The sequence below is a fragment of the Lates calcarifer genome, linkage group LG13 (assembly GCF_001640805.2).
Source record: "Lates calcarifer isolate ASB-BC8 linkage group LG13, TLL_Latcal_v3, whole genome shotgun sequence".
NCBI classification, from domain to species: domain Eukaryota; kingdom Metazoa; phylum Chordata; class Actinopteri; family Centropomidae; genus Lates; species Lates calcarifer.
In genome coordinates this window covers 20,198,132-20,206,898 of record NC_066845.1, presented here as the reverse complement: position 1 = coordinate 20,206,898, position 8,767 = coordinate 20,198,132, and positions in this window count along the sequence as shown.

Below are 8,767 nucleotides of genomic sequence, written 5' to 3'. Positions count from 1 at the left end.
CACTGATTGCACCACATCAATTTAACAAGGTGGACAAGTCTTTGAAAGCTAAAGCAGCAGTGTTCTGCCAGGCTACTCATTACTCCAATCCAAAACAGAAGCTACACATTCTCAGACTGTGACTCTGACTCCTGCTGTTCACTGTTAAAACTGATGGAAGAAAGCAAAATCAAATCAAAAGCACAAGGTAGGAGAGTGCAGCAAAACTGTAATACGTGACGCAGCCTGGATAATGTCTGTGCCAATCCTTTAGAAAGCAGAAGAAAAAGCCACCCTGAAGAATTCAGTGGAGTTATTTCTAAAAGAGTGCAGCCTTACTTAACTGTATTCACAGCTCACTAATTAGAACAAGAGGTAGAAGATGTATTAGAGGCTATTCATAGTTTTCTCTTAATAATAGACTGCAGTGACGTAAGTTGAGGGACTTTCACAGCGCTACTCTCACAGCCATGTCTTCAGACTCCACATGCCTCAAGTTTTATATTTAAAATGTTTAGCCTAAAGCCCAAGCTAAGATGACTCTGATGATATCATCATGGTTATTTAATCAAATTTAATAAAGGTCCTAGAGAGCCACAAAATAACTCTGTAGTGCTTTTCACATGTAAAATTGTAAAACTCTGACTCACTTGTGCGGTTGATGTCTTGGAGACTCTGCTCAGTTGAATCCATGAGTCCCTCCTCAATGTCTATGTCTTGGTACCGATCATGCTCATGGTGTCTGTGGTGACTGTAGCGTCTGTCCCTGTCCATGTCAGAGGCCTCCCGACTTGAACGCCTTCGCCTGCGTTTGCGTCGATATCCTCGAGGCACTGGGACGCCAATGTAGATGGACTGATGGTCTGGGGACAAATGTGAATGGTTCCTGAATGGTTACATGAACATGAACTACAAAATGGTTGCAATCATTTGTAAAAGAATAATTTGGCAATTAACTTTAAGAACAAGCTATAATAAGATCACAATTTTTCCAAAATAAGTGACTTAAATCAAAGTTTGATGAAAGGCCCCAAAATAGTTGACTGACAGTCAGTAACACTGGCAGATTGTCTAATGAGATCTTTCATTAATCCCTTATACTCAGAGGAGTGCTTTCATGAATTTTAAACCACTTTTAACAAACTCTGAATGAATTATGTTTCAGAGCTCATGTCTGCTTATTAACGACAGCAGCATTCTCAGTTGGCTCAGTTACAAACAAAAACAAATCAAGTCTATTCAGAATCACTCAGTCCTTAGCTTTCCTGTGATTTTGTGTTTGGCTTTATAATCCCTGTTTTGCAACAAAAACCTGGGTGATGTGAGTTTGATCATCTGCTGGTAATTAAGGCGTCTCTGTAAAACTAATTGCACACAAAGCTCCATGTGGAATAACTAAACAACAGGGAGACGCAAAACAAATATTGGGATGCTTGGAAAAAGAAAAGAACCTGCTAACCCACTGCTCAGTGTGACGGCAGAACACACACAAAAAAGTCACACAAACATCCGAATACAACTCCCCAAACCCACCCAAACACACATCAGATCACAACAGATATGTGCACAAATACACAAGCAATCTCATGTCAATCTTCGCTCCTCATTTGCAGCCCATTAACAACATTCACCCACACCAACTCTCAGAACAAATTAAAAACAGAGAGACAGATTACAAACTATAAGTTACTGTGATGAATCAACTGTCCCATGATAATATTAAGAGATGAAGTGGGTGTAATGACTTAATTTCCTCTTTCTATTAGCAGAGGACCAGTCTATAATAGATCAACTATATTATGTGAACCAGACATAAACAGAATGTGTGCACACACTCACCCTCCTCCTCTTCATAGCGAAGGTGAGAGACGCCTATCCCTCTGTCTCCATGGTCCATCCTAGTAAAGATGCAGAGAGACAAATTTTGGCCTTTTTTTTTTAATGTAAAAAGACACTTCAGGTACGTTTAACATCAGGCTGTGTGTGATGTAGTATGTTCTTGTTGTGGTTATTTGCATGTGTGTATGTTTTATAATGCATAAATATATGCACATATAGTATGTGTGTGTTTCCATGTGTTATCCATGCACCCGTGTAATACCTGTGGCCCTTTTTGTGTAATTAGTGTTATCATTTCTGTACACAGGTCTGAACATGTGTTTCAGTGATGATTCAGATATGTGTGTATCTGCATTATTAATGGAATACAAGCCACCAGCAGTTGCAGCAGCAGCAATCCTTGTTGTGTTCACTGACCTGCATGTTGGGTTACAGCACAGATCAATGGGAAAATAATTAAAAGCAAGGCCAAGTCGATGGAAATGTGCCTGATTAAAACAAATGTGAGGGTAACTTATCGCACGTGGCACCAATTCACACATTGAATGCCACCAGCAAAGTTTAAGGCCACCATGTTGCCGCTGCAGACAGGTTAGAGAGCTTAAATACAACTCACAGTATCATTTACAGTACTTGAATACACCTATGAACTGCTCAACATTTTATATGATAGACAGGGCATAGAGAACCAGGCCTGTGACACAGTGTGAGAACTGGCAATTTTATTATGTCAATGAATAAAGCCATTGTAGCATGAAAAGAGTTTGAGTTGTACAATACAAATAAAAAAAACGTTTGGGTTCAGCATCAGCGCGGGTTTAAAGAAACATGTCTGGCGGATTGATCTTCAGTTTGCAGTGGTAGTAGAAAATATTTAAAGCTGCATTAATCAATTTTGTCCTGTTAGAAGGAACAGACACACAGCCCTGATGTGTCATGACTGCATAAAGTCACTATAATTACTAACATCCTTTCAGTGGTGTTATTTTTGGTCAGCTTGGTGACTTCAACTTTCCTCATCAGCTTATCACTAACTTTGTCTGCTGTGTGGTGCTGGGCAGGTACTGTGCTGAAATCAGCTGCCTGCAGCTGCTGGAAATAGGACTGATAAGAAACAATGACCCCACTTTCACATTACAAATAATAATTTGAATAAGTGTTTATATGAAAATATTTACTGATGGAGCATTAAGCCATTAAACAAGTGGTGTTATTCAATTGGCCTAAGTAGAGACTTTTTTCATTACTGACATTTTGCCAGAAAAGCACAGATGTAAGTAATGTTAATGACGGCTCACTTCCATTAAGTGTCCCAGTATCAACAATGCTAGTGAACCAACATGCATAACACAACAGCCCTGGAAATGTTTCACCCAAATGTAATATTGTATACTGCATATCAGTCATTCAAGTGGCCCCACTTCCTTTTCAAGTTATTATACTTGTTTGTTGCAGAATGCATTATTAATGTTTTTAATTGTATCTGTGCTTTTCTGCTGCTTGTCAAAATGTCAGCTCTGAAAATATCTATTACATCACATGTAGCTGAGCCGCTACCTGGCAAATCACCAGAGAGTTGAAATCATTCAGTAAACAGTGTAATTACATATGGACAAACCTAAAGCTGCACTTGTACATATTTTTATCTTAACAAGCAATCAAATGGCTACAGGTATGTATAATATGGAAGGTGTTATCATATTGATGAACCCACACAGAAAAATCAGGCTGTGAAGATACAATTCAAATTTAGTTTGTATTCAAGGTAAAATCTTTATGGTTCATTTATTGGGGTATTTATTTAGTAATTGTAATTGTAAGTAATTGTGCATTTGTTTTGAAATTCCACTGTAATTCATTTGTACTAAATTATTAAAATATTGTTTTAGATCCAGCATCTTGCAATGTTGATAATGTATTGTACCAGCTGCAAAAGGTAAAAAAAAAAAAAGGCTTTTTAACAGATTAGACTTTCTGTGAGGGTTTTTTTTTTTCTATTCTTGCTTTCTTACAGAGTTTGCCCTGTCATTTCCAAGTGTATGTGGTCTATGCATCCCCTAAGTAAAAGCAGTTTCCTTTGACTTATCTCTCATGAATAATATCTCATTTTGGCATGACACTCTTGAAATGCAATCCACCCCAGAGGGATGAGAGGTGTAAAGTGGCCGGTGGAGGATGGGTTTAGCCCAGCAGAGCCCAGTTGAGCTGCTGCTGTGAATGTTTGTAGTGCTGGCTTCCTGCCTCTGTAATTAGTGCTGTCACATCAGTGTCCTTCACACCCAGTGGGCAGCTGGAGCGAGAGCTACAGGCTGCCCCCCTCACGGGCTGATCGATGGACTCGCCCTGCCTTCAAAACCCCCACACCTCTTGATAGAGACATGCACACACACACTCACACATAAACATACACATGTGCACAAGGGATAATGTGTTCATGTGCTGTGCTGCTCTGCATGCAGATGTACACAGGTCTCTTGCAAAATGTGCATATGGTACACTGATAAAAAATGTTTAAAAACTGTTAAAACTGTTAAAAGTCTGTTTAGAGAGTTAGTCTTTAACACTGAAAACATCTGCATCAGGTGAGATAATGAACCTGGTTTGACATATCAATCAACCTGTTAACCTATTTTTGAATGAAGTCACATTTTATTCATACTAGTAAACATTTGGTTCATTTTCATTTTTGCATTATACAAATCACACATGGTCATGCAGAGTCACACACACTGGACAAGCAATTACACAGAGGTACTCATCATATATGATCAAACTCATACACCACATATTGCAGACACACACACATACACACCAGTCCCTCAAAAGTTTGAGCTAGTTAAAACTCTCAGTGCTATTTCTGATATATGTGCAGATATGTGCATCTGTGTGTATCTGTCTGGAGATAAAGTGAAAGAGAAATTAGAGTTATTAGGATAAGTGGTGCTCATTAGTAGTTCAGAAGGTTTAAAGAAATTACTGTACATCTCATTGACGTCTCAGAAAGTTTTTAAAAGACTACTTAATAAACCTTATTTTTTTTCCCAGAGGAGGATGGTGTCATATGAAAACTGTTTATTTGACTGACGTTTGCAGAAATAGAACAAGAAAATGTTTTTACATACTTCTCTATGGTTTTTAAGCAGCTGAACTAAACCCCAAAACCTGACTCAGTTGCTGCCATACACTTGATCCACAAACTTTAAACTTAAAACTATCACACCCTCACTGTTATAATGACTAAACAGATGTGTGTATAGCTGTTGTCACTGAAGATATTAGACATGTATAGATGAAGACTGACACTTTTAACACAAAACAAAGTCAGATGTGATAGATTTAGTCAAAGTATGTCAGTAGTGGTTGTCATAGAAACATGTACATCAGTTAGCTGTTGATATTCAAGACCCCAAAATCCGCTGAAGTGCCTACATGTCTATTAGTCACATAACTGACTTGGTTGATGTCATTAACATATGCTTGGCCTAGAGCTAGGGAAGGAAAAGCTGAAACTAAACGCCATCTCTGATTCAACAAGTTGCAAAAATGAAATGGTACTGTTTAGCGTTCAGACAGGAGAGCTTAGAAAGACAGTGAAAGCAATTAGTGGTGCAGACTAAGGAAAAAACAAAACGGGATCAGAGACAAACAGATAAGACAGCCTACCTGGATTAGTTGTGAGCTGGAATAATTGAAAGGAGAACCGGCCTTTGCTGCTTGTAGGGTCGCATCAACAAAAACATGCCAGTGGAGCTCCAACAAACTATTGAATGGTACAAACTCAGCACAGAGAAAAGCTCCTTTCTATTTGTCTCTGTCTGTCTGTCAGACTGGCTCTCGCTCTGTCCCTCTCTCTCTCATGACTGGTTCAATAATTGGTGAACTAGGACTCAGCAGAGAGCTCCAGGCAGGAAGTTGTTTCAGAATATGGTTGACACCAACCACCAATAGAAAATCCCTCCATATACTGTACCAACAGGTCAATATATAGCACTGTGGAAAAAATGATAAAGGATAAGTGATAAAGCTACAGGATGCTGCTCAGGAAAACACACTGCGGGTTAAGAATGGATTTGGAGGGTTAGAGTGGTTACAGATGATACATGATATATCACTTTTTACATTAGGCTTTTTTTTTTTATTTTAACTGGTAACCCACATTATGAAGAAATCCAAAATCCTTTCAGACCATCATGTTTGCTGCCAGCTATTGTGCTTTTCAATTCCCTCTCTTCTGGGCCTATAACATAGTCCCTATTTATTTTTGGTATGGCCTGCAATATTTATCTTCATTGCTAAAATACATAAATAAATAAAAGACAAAGAATCTAAAGCTACTCTGTGAGACTGTCTTTAAGCACATGTAGTGCTTAGAGCTAAATGCTAATATCAGCATGGCAAAATGCTCTCAATAAGTGCTGATGACTTGCAGATATAATTTTTAGCCTACCATGTTAAACTCCTTAGTTTAGCGTCATCCAACATTTCATTCAAAACACCAAATGTCAATCTTATTGTGGTGTTAAAGAAAATGTCTAGGGAGTATCACTCATCATTATTCATTTTCTTGGGAAGCATGAATGTCTGTACCAAAATTTTGTGCTAGTTGGTGTCAAAGCTGCTTAGATACTTTACTGGATACTGGATTCTCTTTCTGCAGGTATTTCTGCCTCTGGAGCTGTAGAGTCTGATCTGTGATGACAAGTCTCCTGCTGCTCCTACAACTCCACTCAACACCTGCTGCTAGAATTAGAAATTACTTACACTGCTATTAGCTGTATTGCTATGTTAACAGTTAATACTTTAATTATCATTACTATCATTACTACTGTTGTATTATTGGCATCACCTTACGTTTTATATGGAACCTGTGTTATGCAATGTTCTTATCTCGCTATTCTCTCTCCCTCTCTCTCTCCTTCTTAACCCAACCGGTCGAGGCAGATGGCCGCCCACCCTGAGTCCGGTTCTGCTCGAGGTTTCTGCCTCTTAAAAGGAAGTTTTTCCTTGCCACTGTCGCCTAGTGCTGCTCATGGTGGGATTTGTTGGGTCTCTCTCTGTAAATACCTATTTTAAAGAGTACGGTCTAGACCTGCTCTATATGAAAAGTGCCTTGAGATGACTTTTGTTGTGATATGGCACTATATAAATAAAATTGAATTGAATTGAATTGAATTCATCCAATAGTTATATAGCAATAGCAATCTATCCAATAGATGCTAGTGGTAATCATTAGAATTCCTAGTGTGGGCACCATAAATGTATGTACAAAATTTCAATGCAATCCAAATAGCTATTGAGATACTTCAGTCCAGACCTCAATGATGGACTGACTGACTGATGACATGGCTAATAAGCACATAATGACCTTTGTGGCTTGGGACTTACTTGTAAACAAGTCCCCTTTCTATCGACATTCATGTTTGTGTATAAAGACAGCCATAAGGATTTCAACAAACCATGTTTGATTCAAACTATTAACCTCTGTTTTTATCTCTTGTATCTCTTTGCTTAAGGCATGTGAGTGCTACTATACATGCTCTAGGATACTTTGTAAAAAGGAATGAACACGGAGGTGGATCAATAATGGTACTGTGGCATTCTACTGGGAGCCACTGAGTCTGGTGGTTACTGTTCATAATGATTATAATGGCCACAGAATTTGAACATTTTAGTAAACCTTTATCAGGTACTGAGCTCAAGAGAAGAACTTCTTGCCTAAAGACAGGTCTACTGTCCAGAACACGTGGATTACAATATTTCTCAGGATATCTAAAATGATCTAAAGGCAACCAGTAGAGGTGCTCCTTCTTGTTGAAATGTTCTCATGTCTTACAATTTCAGCATATAAAATATATATAAAACTATCCTCATGGTTAGATAAAGCTATGGATAAGTGGGGAAAAAAGGACTTTTTCTGTGATGGATAAACTGACCCTTTAAACTATGAACCATTCTTCCATCATCATTATTGATCTTCCTCACCACTGAGCAGACTGAAGGCCACATGGTGATGTCCTGCACTTAGACAACAGACTCATCACAGCTGATAGAGTCTGGCTGTAAAATCAGACAACCGTCACTGACAAATAGAGATGTCTGCCTACGAAACAACACACGGCTAAAACACCACTAATGCTGGTACTTTTGAAATGGTCATAAGCTCTAGGCTGGCCTGGGCTTTTAACATATTAGGACTTCCATATTTTATAGCTTTAGGTAAAGATATCCAAAAGATGTATGGCATTGTGGAAATGAGGTTTTCAGTTCTATTCTTAAATGATTTCTCCAGGGAGGATTAAACTGTCACTCTTGACTCATCTCCACAGTGTCCTTAATGACTGTTAAATGGGTGGTCATTCATCAACCCTGAAGTTGTAGGGACACAATGCATATGATGAGAGATCACTATTTTCCTGTTTACGTAAAGTATATAAAGCAGTAGAAATAGTGTTCCACATATTTATATACCTAAGGCAGGCTGGGCTTTACTACCTTGTTAGACAATCTTGGTTTGGTATTATTTTGGTGCAGGAAAATACAAACCACTCCAGTTAGTGTGCAGTAGTGAATCACAATCAAGGTGGATGACACCCTATATTCTTGTAAAAAATGAAATCCATCATAGTAAGACAACAGAGGACAATAATGTGTTTTGATCAAGGTCTCACAATTACATTATAAACATACAACTAGGTTTAGATATTCTTATACAGGGACACACTAATTTTTTACAGAGCGTAACAATTGGCACTCTTTGTGCTTTCAATAGGGCTTCTGGGAGAAAATTTGTGAATGTAATGGAGGTAGATAAGGCACACTGAGGGAAAATAGCTACATCCAGAAAGTAAATGACAGCATTTCATCACAAAATAACTTGTGAAATCTCCTGAACATCGAAGACAGATGATTTCTAACAGTCAGCATGTGGGCGGGTTGCTACGTTTTCAAA